The sequence below is a fragment of the Gossypium hirsutum genome, chromosome D07, assembly GCF_007990345.1.
Source record: "Gossypium hirsutum isolate 1008001.06 chromosome D07, Gossypium_hirsutum_v2.1, whole genome shotgun sequence".
Classification (NCBI taxonomy): Eukaryota; Viridiplantae; Streptophyta; class Magnoliopsida; order Malvales; family Malvaceae; genus Gossypium; species Gossypium hirsutum.
In genome coordinates this window covers 53632337-53645563 of record NC_053443.1, presented here as the reverse complement: position 1 = coordinate 53645563, position 13227 = coordinate 53632337, and the positions used below count along the sequence as shown (strand labels likewise).

At 35.1% G+C, this 13227-nt stretch overlaps 1 long non-coding RNA gene across 2 annotated transcripts; it reads right to left on the bottom strand.

Moving 5' to 3' along the window:
• Nucleotides 1-720: 720 nt before the first annotated feature.
• Nucleotides 721-1654, bottom strand: LOC107956807 (uncharacterized). Of its 2 annotated transcripts, none has more exons than XR_001700266.2 (2): nt 1218-1654; nt 721-1134 (listed from the first exon to the last, which is right to left on the bottom strand). It is a non-coding gene; the product is annotated as an uncharacterized lncRNA (long non-coding RNA). The 2 variants fall into 2 exon arrangements; XR_001700265.2 differs by having other exon boundaries at nt 721-1130.
• Nucleotides 1655-13227: the final 11573 nt, after the last annotated feature.

Sequence of the window (13227 nt, the reverse complement as noted above, 5' to 3'; positions counted from 1 at the left end):
GGCAATTAATGAGAAATCCTATAAATGCTGTTGGAATAGATGGTAAAGAAACCATAATCAATATAAGGCTAGAAATATACCAATCTACATAAATAATGTTAGATTTGTAATCCCTAAAATATTATGTTTTCCTGATATGCATGGAGATATATTATTAGGAAATAATTTTATACATCAGCATCTACCATTTTCTATAGATAAAAATTTAATTATTTTATCTGTGGAAAAATTTTCTGTGGAAATACCACTGGTAGAAAGCCATAAGTTTGTGCGTAATAAAAACTTTACACCAACAAGCAAGGAACAAATTAAACAACTAGAGTGTTCATTCGGTTAAACGACCGGTTAACTGACCCGAAATTATCATAACCGAATTAACCGACCTCCCAAAATTTTTAACCGTTAACCGAACCGAATTTTTTTAAAAAAAATTAACCGAACCGAAATTTTTTCGGTTAATAAGGTCGGTTAACCGAATTAACCGAAAAGTATGTATAGTTCATTTTTGGTTAAAAATTACCCAATTTACCCGAATTACCCGAATTACCCGAATTACCCGAAAATTACCCGAATTAATTTCTTATAATAAACCCACCAAGTATTTTAACAAATAGAATTTCCTGGAAACTACATGCTAAGTTACGACATTGAAGACAATATAAGTGCACTACTACTAAACAACTTAATTGCATATTGATTTTTCAACTTCAAAATGCTATAAAATCTAAACTACAGTATATATGATGGCATTTGGTGAAATCAATTATGTCCTTCCCTCGTTCAAATACTATTTACAGATCAAAACAAGAAAGCAATTAGTAGTATAGGAGTAACAATTGTCAATGCCAAAGCTGCAGTTAATTTATACTACTATTTACAGACCAAATCAATCAAAGAAAAGAAGGCAAATTTGGTGATGACGATGCCTGCTCATTTTCAATTGTCGAGTATCAAATGCCAGCTTCATCAAAACTAATGCCTCCAGATTCGTTTCTGCTTCCATTTGGAATCATATTGTTGATGATCCTCCAACATATCAAGTTGGAAACTACCAAAAATCGAGTCTTCATCTGACCCCAATAACCCCAACTCTAATAACCCTGCTTGGCAGCCTTTTGCTACTCAAAACCCTTCCTTTGATGAATATTACAGATTCAATAAAGACCCATTCAAGAAATTGAAAAAAAAAATGAAAGGGAAATTAGAAGAAAACAAACCTGGCCCTGGGTCTGGGTATTGGTGTGGTGGTCCGACACTCCGACTCGGTGACTCTGGCGGAAGAGAAATAGTGGGTTTTTCATTTTCCCGATCCGACTGTCGACTGTGATTGAGAATGTTAGGGTGGGATTTAGGGCTACGGGTTGGGTGTTAACTGTTAAGTGTGACTGTGAGTGAAAGTGAAAGGGAAAGTAGCAGGACTGGAGGGGTTAAGTTAGTCGGCTGCTACTTCTGAGAAATGGACAGGGGTGTTGAAATTGGGCTAGGGCTAGGGGTGTTGAAATTGGGCTAGGGCTATTCGGTGAGCCTGGGAAACAATTGGGCTGGGTTTAAATTTACCTGGTTTAGGCCCTAACTATAAATTTCGGTTTACCCGAATTTTTTTCGATTAACCGACCTGTTTCGAACCGATTTAACTGTTAACCGAACAAACTAAAAAAACTTAACCGACCCCCGACCGAATTTTTTCGGTTAACCGACCGATTAACCGAACTCGGTCGGTTAACCAAAAAAATTCGATTTTAACCGAATAATGCACAGCCCTACTAGAAACAAATCTGGTTGTTTAAAATCCTTGAAGATAATTTTAGTGAAGGACCATTAAAATTATGGAAAAATAGTCCTAGATATTGTGAAATAAAATTAGTAAATCCTAATAAAATCATTAGGGTTAAACCCATGATCTATACTAAACAAGATATAGATGAATTTGATATACAGATTAAAGAATTATTAGAAAAGGGATTAATAGAAAAAACTAATAGTCTACATTCTAGTCCAGCCTTTTTGGTAAGAAACCATGCTGAAATAAAAAGAGGAAAAGCTAGGATGGTAATTAATTATAAAAGATTAAATCAAAACTGTATTTTTGATCGATATTTTATCACTAGAAAAGAAGTTTTGATTAATCAGGCTAAACATGCCAAATATTTTAGTAAGTTTGATTGTAAATCGGGTTTTTGGCAAATCATGCTAACTGACGAATCCAAACAATTAACAACATTTAGTGCTTCTAATGGTCATTATCAATGGAGAGTAATGTCATTTGGGTTATGTAATGCTCCACAAATCTTCCAAAAATGGCTGGATTTTATTTTTAATAAGTATAAAAAGTTTTGTGTTGTATATATAGATGACATTCTAGTCTTTTTAGAAACACTAGAAAAGCATAGAAAACATCTAAATATTATCTCTCAAGAATTCCTAAAACATGGAATTATATTAAGCCCTAAAAAGATAGAGCTTGAAAAAACTAAGATAGAATTTTTAGGATTAAAATTATCAGCTGATGGTATTAAACTACAGGATCATATCATTGTAAAGATAAAAGAATTTCTTGAAAAAATAGAAGATAAAAAACATCTTCAACAATTTTTAGGAATTATTAATTATGGAAGATCATTTTTTCCTAAATTATTTGAAAAAATAGGTATGTTATATGATAAATAAAAAAAGAATAATCCTTTTTGCTGGTCTAAAAAAGATTCAGAAATTATAAAAAATTTAAAATCAGAAATAACTTATAATCCAAAAGTTTATTTACCTAAAACTGGTGATAAATTAATTTTAGAAACAGATGCTCACAAAATCATTGGGGATGTATTTTAAAAGCTAAAACTAATAATAATGAAGAATTAATATGTGGTTATAGTTCAGGAAAATTTAAACCAAATAAAGTTAATTATACTATTTATGAAAAAGAACTTCTAGCTATTAAAAAAGGAATAAAAACTTTTCTTATATATTTAGCACCTGAAAAATTTATCATAAAAACTGATAATCAGGCAGTAAAACAATTCTTTACTAACAATAGTTTGGAAACTGTACCAAGAAGAATTTGATCGTATAATGAATTATATACTTTTGATTTTGAAATTATATATATAAAAAGTACTGAGAATCTTCTTGTTGATTATTTGAGTAGGCCTCATGGATAGAGGTAAAAAGCCTCTAAAAGAAATAGTTGGTGAATGGACTACCGTTCACAAAAAGCCCAACAAAGAGAATGCAGCAACAAACTCCAAAAAAGGATTTGTACCTACAAAAATACCATTTTATCCTAACCAGGGATATTATGAACCATATCCAATGGTAAACCAACCGATTGGAACAAATGTTTTAAATTATCTAATGGTAAACCAACCAATTGGAACTTCTTTTTCATTGACCCCAAACATGGTGTGTTAATCACCAATGTCCTAAGATCCATATTTAGCATCACAAACCAGTTATGCTGAAATGATCAAAGGATCAGAAAATTTGTTGAAAAAACAACAAATTGAAGAAAAAGAAATTTCAGAAATAAAAGATTTTTATAGTCTTAGTATACCACCAGAATTTTATGGTTTTATAAACGAGATATGGAAAACCCATATTTCAAATCAAAGAGCCAATTTTAGAAGAGCTCTTACATAGTTTTCATTATTTTTAGTTGAAAATAAAACTAAGGAAAATGAAGCTGAAGATTTATTACTAAAATCTATTTTATGTAGAGAATGGGATGAATTCCAACTGTATATTATGGATATTGAGGAGATAAACAATCTTGTTAATATAATCCAATATTTTATTCATAAAGGGAAAAACACTCCTATTATGAATAAAGTATCTAGAATCTGTTTATATAACAAATCTAGATAGATTTTACCTATAGAAATATTCAACAAAATTAATGGAATTATCTGTAACCAGCAGACTCAATTCTGAAAAACTTTTTCTGAATATTTTCTCCAATCTTATGTGTTGACACCATTTTTTTGACAAAATGGGGTCGACTTGGGTTTTCAAAAATGAAATCGAATGTAGGAGTCGCCACCAATCTTTTTTTTGATGAGCTGTGATCGGGCCACCTCGTAAAATGGTTATTTTTAATAAATAATTTAATTTTATTAAAACAACGAGTTTGGTCTGCGAAATTTAGAAAACGGGTTCGGGAGTCGATTACGTATGAGGAAGGTTAGCACCCTCGTAACGCCCAAAATTGGTACCTAGTTTAATGTCTTAATGTCAAAAATTGAAAACTTTGAAGAGATTTAAAGTACAATCCTTTGTTTTAAAACTTATATGAAATAAGATACTCGTTAAGACCTTCTCGTTTCAGAAAGAGAAAATGTCACACCCAATGAGTTAGGGCACGATATTTTGTCTCTTTCGAAATGAACTTGCCTAAAAAACTTACGCAATAAAATTTAAAATGATATCCAATTGTTTAAATCATGTGAAATAATTGCAACCCAATACGTTAGGGTACAATTTCTCAAAATATTAAACATTGAATATTGCATTTATAAGAAAATCCCCGTCTCGAGAAAACAACGTGTCATATCCAATACATTAGGACACGACGTATTGAATTCCCAATAACGAGCTTTTAGTTATGTTTTATAACAAGCAGTTTCGATTATTTAGGTTCAACGAAGAAAATCGGAACCCAATACGTTAGGGCTCGATTCTCTCGAAGATCCTAAATATCGAGTATTACTTTTATTTTAAAATTTTTTGTTTTTTTATAAATCCGAGTAAAATGGATGTAAAATAATGATGAAGATGATAATGTGAATAAAATAACACGAGCAGAACAAAATATACACGAACAATAAGACTAGTATAAAATAATCGTGCAAGCATAATAACAAATAAAAAAGATAAAAACTAAAGCAGGAAAATAACAATAACAGTCATGTAAATAAATAAATAAACGAAATTAACAAAATTATAAAAATAAAAGATACATATACATGTATACACATAATCATGAAAATATGAAAAACATACACATGTACACCTTATTTAAAACTATTGTACATGAAAATACATAAGCATATATGCACGTACATGTATACCTATAAAACCATCATCAAATATATAAAAATACATATGTAAGTTTATATATAAATCACAAAGTACAAAAATATAAACAATATATTTTGAAAATATAATGAATATGTAAGAGCATATATATATATACACACACACACATATAAAAAAAGAGTATTTATGTATAAAAAACATACATATACATATACGTACATACATATATAAGCAATTATATAATAATAATATAATATGAAACATATATATATAAAATTTACATAATAAGTATAAACAAAATATGAGGATAATAATAATAATAATAACAGTAAATAACATAATAGGTTTAATAATAAAATAAAAAATAAAAATAAAAAACTAGAAAAGGACTAAAATAATAAAAGAGCAACATTTGGGGCGAAATTGAAAACAAATAAAAAAAGAAAGGGTCGGATTGAACGCGTGGAAAATGAAGAGGGGGCCAATGGGAAATAATCCCATCCTTGGACAGGTGTCCCCTCTCCAGTACATCAGCGGGTCAGGGACTCAATCGAAAACCGAACAAAATTTTAGGGGCCAAATCAGTAAACGCAGAACAAAGGGCAGAAGGGCCCAATTGAAAACAAGCGATAAAATGGAAGGATCCACACTGCAAATAGCCCATTTTGCAAAAAAGCGTGGACCCTCCGGGTCGGATCGGGTCGACGCGCGGATCTTGGGGGCCAAAAACGGCGCCATTTTCTTTCCCTATTTAAGCCCGGTTTTTTTATTTTTTTCATTTTTCCTCTTTCTTTTAAAAAAATAGAGAAGGCTCCCACCCCTCTCTCAAATCCGGCCAAGGTCCGACCTAGGTCGCCGGTGCGCCTCCGCCGTAGCACTGCCGTAGGCGGCGGCTGGAGGTGCAAAACCGGATCTTTTTGAGTCCATTTTGAAGTTAAACGCCCCTAGGACACGGATCCATTGCGGAACTTCGAGAAAGATGAGCCCAAGGCCCAAAAATGAGGGGGAAATTGTTCGCCTCCTCCTCTTCCGGCGCGGCGCAGGTAAGGTTTTTCTTTTTCTTTTATTTTTGCTATGGAAAAAACATACAAAGAGAAGAGAAAAAAAACGAAAATAGAGTTAAAAATCTAAAAAGAAATGAGAGAAAATCACCTCTCAAATTTTCTTGTTTTTATTTCTTTTTTGCTAATATCTGTTTTTTTGTTACCAAAAATTGGAAGAAGAAATACAAAGATGATATTCGGCCTCTTTATAGCCGATTTTACTTCTATTTTTCTCTGCTATTGCTGCTTGCGTGTTTGCTTCTTTGTTGCAGGTAATTGATGGCGGCAAGTGGGTGATGGGACTTAATGAACGGTGGTGGCAGAAGCTAGAACGGCGATGGCAGAAGGCCAAAAGTTGTCTAAGCTAAGGACCTCTAGGTGCGGCGCACCTAGGGTTTGATTTCTCTCTGATGTGTTTTTTTTTGGAGCTAGGGTTAGGTTATTGGGCCTGCTGGGCTTCGAGTTATTGGACCGAGCAAAAAATGGGCTTGTACAGCTGCCCCTCTTTGCTCGTTGTCGTGTAACGAGAACAGAGCAAAGACTAAGAAAGACCAATTTTTGTCTGGTCTTGCTGATTCTTGACTCATTCTGGTGGTTCTCTTTTCAAGTAGCTTTATCCCAATCCACTGTGTCTCGTTGCTTCAATCCACTCTACTTCACTTCAGAAAGATCTGACTTGTAGCTTCAATCTTCTTCGCAGCAACTTCAGGGGGACGGTGTTTGTGGTTCTAGTCTGCTCCACTACAACGTCAGGGAGATAAGACTTGTATCTTTAACCTGCTCCACTGCGACTTCAGGGATATAAGGTTTGATCCAATCTGGTTCCCTATTTCCTTGGGAAGATAAGATTCATTGTCTTTGATCTGCTCCACTACTGCTTAGGGAGACAGGATCTGCAATCTTCAGCCTACTCCGCTTCTGCTCAGGGAGATAAGGCTAGTGGCTTAAATCTGCTTCCCTACTACCTTAGGAAGATAAGATTCGCCGTCTTCCACCTGTTCCACTACTGTTTAGGGAGACAAGATCTCCAATCTTCAGACTACTCTGCTACTGCTCAGGGAGATAGGACTGGTGGCTTCAATCTGCTTCACTGCTAGATACAGGAAGACAATATCTACTATCTTCGATCTACTCCGCTGCCAAATACAGGAAGACAAGATATGCTATCTACGATCTACTCCGCTGTCAAATACGGGAAGACAAGATCTGCTATCTTCGATCTACTCCGCTGCCAAATACAGGAAGACAATATCTGCTATCTACGATCTACTCCGCTGCTAAATACAGGAAGACAAGATCTACTATATTCAATCTACTCCGCTGCCAAATACAAGAAGACAAGATCTACTATCTTCGATCTACTCCGTTGCCAAATACAGTAAGACAAAATCTGCTATCTTCGATCTACTCCGCTGTCAAATACAGGAAGACAAGATCTGCTATCTTCGATCTACTCCGCTGCCAAATACAGGAAGACAAGATCTGCTGCTTCTAATCCACTCCTCTATAATTTCTAAGAGATAGGACTTGATATGACGACTTCAATTCATCCCACTGCAACTTCAGGGGTATGGGTAACTTCATTGATATGTTCTCTGGGGAACATGACCTGTAAAGTCCATTTTATGAACCTATTTATGCCTAATGATTAGGATGTTGTGATCAGAACAAATCAAATTCTCCTAACTAGGTGCGTATGAATTATAATTGCATGAATGCAGAATGTCATGAGAATGATCCCCTTTTAATGTTAAGGTTGTCATTGCTCGTTATTCAATAAGGTTTTATTGCCAACACGTCAGAATGATGTCTTGCTCGGCTGGTAACATTCACCTTTACTTTGCAGGATTGCCCTCACTATAATCTTCAAAGTTCAATCCGTTGTCATCTTCAAGGTTAAGTCCACGGTAATTTTAGGACATAAAATTTGAGCCATCTTCCTCCCACTGAGTATACAACTTGGCTCTTTCTCACTCTTCTCCCACTGTAACTCAAAGATACATGATCTGAATCTCTTTGGTCTCCTATACCATTCCCAGAGTGTTGTACCAAATGTTTATGCACAATTGTGGAACTTTCTCTTCCAAGAAACCTCTTTTTATCACTCGGTGATCATTGCTTGTTTGTTCACTGAAGCTTTGTCATCAACATGACATTTTGTCACTTTGTTCCATCAATGTTTGGACAACAAAATCTAAAAGGATGGTCTTAATTTAGACTTTTCCTTCTTAGACATTTCAACCTTTAAACTTGGTGTGCTCTAAACAATAGTCCTGTTTCAGGTTCCTGTATTATTTAAAAGCTTTCAAAGTAATATGCAAAACTCCTTTTGTTTGAAAATTCAGTCTATTAATTGTTATTTCAATGGAAAATGCTTGAAAAATATTATCACAACGGGAAAGGAGAAATCTTATTGAGAGCAGAGCTCTGAACAAAGAAATTAATCAGGATAGCAAATTTTGCTAAGATTCAAAATGAAAAAGATGAAAAGGATTATCACAATGGACAAGATGGAATTTTATTGAGAACAAAGCTCGAAATAAATAAATAATCAAGATAGCAAATTTGCTAAGATACGATGAGAATAAATTAATCAAGATCGCATATTTTGCCAAAATAAAAATGAATAAAATGGAAACAGGTGCCCAAGATATCATAGCATGAGCTTTTCTGCCCCAAACTTCTTGAGGACCCTTTCGAACTTGATATGTGTCTAGAAGTCCTAGAAGACTTTATTGATGCCCCAAGATGTAGCGTCTCACCTTCTTGCTAATTCAGAGAGGACAAGGCCACCGCATGCCCCACTATTGATCAAAATTTGAATTGCCCATTCCTGGGTTTTCAATTCAAAACCCCTTTGGTCTCAAGGTGCCCTTTGTAGGTTTTCACATTGGCCTCTCCTTTTTCTTTTCTTTTTTTTTGTTTGTTTTTTTTTTAACATTCTTTGATTGAATTCGCACTCGCAGGATCAGGTAAGTCCTTGCTATCCTTTCTGGTCAAAATCAACACTTCTCCAAATAAAGCCTTCCACATAAGGTTCTTTTCAGTTTGACATCCTTTTTTCTTCTAAAGTCATTTTTGTATGAGGAGGATTTTGTTCGATGCCAGGTCCCCTTCATGGAACTCTCTAGGATGAACCTTCTTTGGTAAGCTCACGTCTTTTGTTTTCGGAGCATTTGACCAAGACGGATAACTTTGTACATTTCTCTTTAATCAGGATCTGATCCGACACTCGGAGAGAGAATCTTGACCTTAATGAACAAGACTGCGATAAGCCAATGTGTTGCCCCGACAGCAAGTTTTCTTCTCCTTTTTTGTTTTGTTTTTGCTCCCACTGCATCGTGCATTTTGGGGCGAAACGTGTTGACCTTGAACAGACTACAAACTTTTGACATCGTGCCGTTGTTCAATTTTAGTGCGTTGTCAGATATGCTCCTTTTTGGCATTTTATACTGACGTGTGATTTTTTTTTAAGAATTCACAGACTGTTGACTTTGCGACATTAGCATCTGAAGCAGCTTCTACCTACTTAGTGAGGTAATTGATGACCATAAAGATAATCGTCAAAAACCTTAGGTGAGATCGGCCATATGACATTTGTGCCCCACATAGAGAAAGGTCATGGCTTCTATTGATTCTGTGTAAGGTAGAATCTTGTTCTCCCGTCTTTAACAAATCAAGAGATAAGCTACAGTCTCAGTTATCTCCAATGTCTTGAAGTTTAATCTGGACACATATCTTGCTCAAAAGGAGGTTCTGAGTCAATAGTAGTGTCGCCTGTATCATTGATATCTGGAGACCTGTTATAGAACGAAAGTAGATCCAAAGAATAAAAGAATCTACAAATATTTATCTGTATAGTATGGTTATGAATGAAATGGAAACAATAAAAGAATATTTGCTCAAAATGAGAAACAAAGATGCATTTTATTGAAATAAAGATGTTGGACATAAGCCTATCTCACAAAAGGATTCTTATTGCCCCTAGGCTTAAAACAATAAGTGTGTTTTAAACATTACTCTAAATTAGCTCTAAAAAGTACAAGGATCTCTTCCGCAGTCCCATGGCTCAAAACACCCTTAAGTATGTAAGGGTAAATATCTAACAAGGTCCCTTCTTCAGCTGTTTCTTCGCACGGCGTTGATGCGAATGTTTCCCAATATTTCCTCATTCATCGCATTCACCCCGATTATCAATATGATTGGGCAGCATATTTTTTGTATCAAACTTGACAATGCCTATACTGATGAGTCTTTCAACCACTTTTTTAAAGGCGACGCAATCTTCTATTGAATGCCCCGTAATTCCCGCATGATAGTCACATTGTGCATTTGTGTAGTACCATTTGGGCTTCAGAGGTTGTAAAGGCCTCAAATAGAACGGGGAAACAACATGTGCATCAAATAAATTCTGATACAGCTCCTGGTATGACATTGGGATTAGTGCAAATTGGGGCTTCTCGATGTTTTGCTTTGTGCCAGATCCTTGTGTTTGGGGAACCTGATGGCTAGTGGTTTTTGTCTTTGACTAGTCCACAATGATTGGTTTTGAGTGGCCCTTGTTATACTTGCCTGCATTATCCCTTTTATCCATCTTCTTCTTTGAGGCCTTTACAGTATCTGAGTATTCTACCCTTGCTTGTTTCAGATCATCAGAGGCAACAGGCTTAACTAGATTACTCCTCAAATTAGATCCTGAGCCCATTGGGAAATTCACCGGTGTCGAGGTACCAGTCTGGTATTGTGGCCGGACATTAGCAGTTACTCTTTGTTGATATGCATTTAGTTGTGCCTGGATGTTTGTTGGGGTAAATCCTGGAGAATAAGCAGAGTCTTTATCATCCCCAAAGCAAACCGCTGGGTTTTTTCCTTTTTCTAACTCTCTATCCAATAACTGGGTTAACTAGTTCATCAGATTTCTTTGGACCTCTAGCATCTGATCCTTCATATCTTGTTGAAGTTTGGTCAATTGCTCTTGCATCTGTATTTGCCTTTGCTCTAATCTCTCCAACCTTTGGTCCATTCTTTTAGTTTTTGCTCAAATACTGTAATGATATCTAGTTGGCAGATTTTTTCGTTGGTTCCCAGGGTAACTGAAATAATTTTACCGAATTAGGGTCTTTTGTGAAAATATAATGCAAATGATGCAATGTAATGCAAATGAATGAATGCAAAAAGAAAGAGAGGCATTGATTCTGAACTTCATTCCATTAGAACAACTTTTCTAGAAGACAAATTTCTTTACATAAAACAGATTACATATGCGGCTTTGCCCTCCTATTCTAGGCGAAGACATCGATATTTTTCTTCATATACGGATGCTAGGGTCAAATCTTGTAAATTTTCCAAAATCCGTCCTTACTATCCCTTCTTTGTTCGATTCGAGCCACGACCCATTGCTCCCTCGCGTTGCTCTTTAGTTTCGTGATAGCTCTCGAATAATCTTTGTCGGTTTGAATCCCCAGGTTGCGAAGCATATTCGTATATTTCTCCACGACCTTTTAGCCTTCTCTCGTTGTGTTTAATCAGTCCATAGTCAGGCAGTCGCATCATATTCTACTTTATCAAGAAATTCATTTTCCATGACAAGCTTTTCTATTTAGAAATCAAATTTGAATCAACACCTCTTTTCTATGATGAAAATGCAATGCAGTCATAACCAAAACAAAACAGGTTAGTACGCAAACAAGAAAGAAACAAAAAGAGCACCTATTCGGGTAACTACTAGGGGTTCAAAGTAGTTTTACCTAGGGTGGGCTCCTAAGGTCTTCCATATGTGGTTTGGTTCTAAAGTAAGGGTACCCAAACCAGCAGATTCCTCGATCTTCACCTATTATAGGCTCATATAGACCGAGTCCGGTTCGGGGGAATACATTTCCCTATGGCTGAACGGAGATAAAAATCTCACGAAGACATAGGTACAGATGTATTCCGGAAGCGATCCACTATCTTGCACGGAGGTGAAAACCTCACGAAGGAGTAGCTTCTCACTCCCACCTAAAAGGGTATGACCAAAGGTCATGCAATGCCATGTGCAGAAAGTTACCAAAATTCAAAACAACACAGCAATTATAAACCACAACAATGGATATTGCAATAAAGATGAATGAAATGCAATGGGAGGATCATATATTTAAATCAAGTTTTCAATTTTAAACAAAAAGATAAAAAGTAATCAACTTGTGGCTTGACTCTCGTGTTTTGGTTCCCCAATGGAGTCGCCAAGCTGTTGACACCATTTTTTTGACAAAATGGGGTCGACTTGGGTTTTGAAAAATGAAATCGAATGTGGGAGTCGCCACCAATCTTTTTTTGATGAGGTGTGATCGGGCCACCTCGTAAAACGGTTGTTTTTAATAAATAATTTAATTTTATTAAAACAACGAGTTTGGTCCATGAAATTTAGAAAACGGGTTCGGAAGTCGGTTACGTACGAGGAAGGTTAGCACCCTCGTAACGCCCAAAATTGGTACCTAGTTTAATGTCTTAATGTCAAAAATTGAAAACTTTGAAGAGATTTAAAGTACAATCCTTTGTTTTAAAACTTATATGAAATAAGATACTCGTTAAGACCTTCTTGTTTCAGAAAGAAAAAATGTCACACCCAATGAGTTAGGGCACAATATTTTATCTCTTTCGAAATGAACTTGTCTAAAAAACTTACGCAATAAAATTTAAAATGATATCCAATTGTTTAAATCATGTGAAAGAATTGCAACCCAATACGTTAGGGTACAATTTCTCAAAATATTAAACATTGAATATTGCATTTATAAGAAAATCCCCGTCTCGAGAAAACGTGTCATATCCAATGCATTAGGACACGACGTATTGAATTCCCAATAACGAGCTTTTAGTTATGTTTTATAACAAGCAGTTTTGATTATTTAGGTTCAACGAAGAAAATCGGAACCCAATACGTTAGGGCTCGATTCTCTCGAAGATCCTAAATATCGAGTATTACTTTTATTTTAAAATTTTTTATTTTTTTATAAATCCGAGTAAAATGGATGTAAAATAATGATGAAGATGATAATGTGAATAAAATAACACGAGCAGAACAAAATATACACGAACAATAAGACTAGTATAAAATAATCGTGCAAACATAATAACAAATAAAAAAGATAAAAACTAAAGCAGGAAAATAACAATA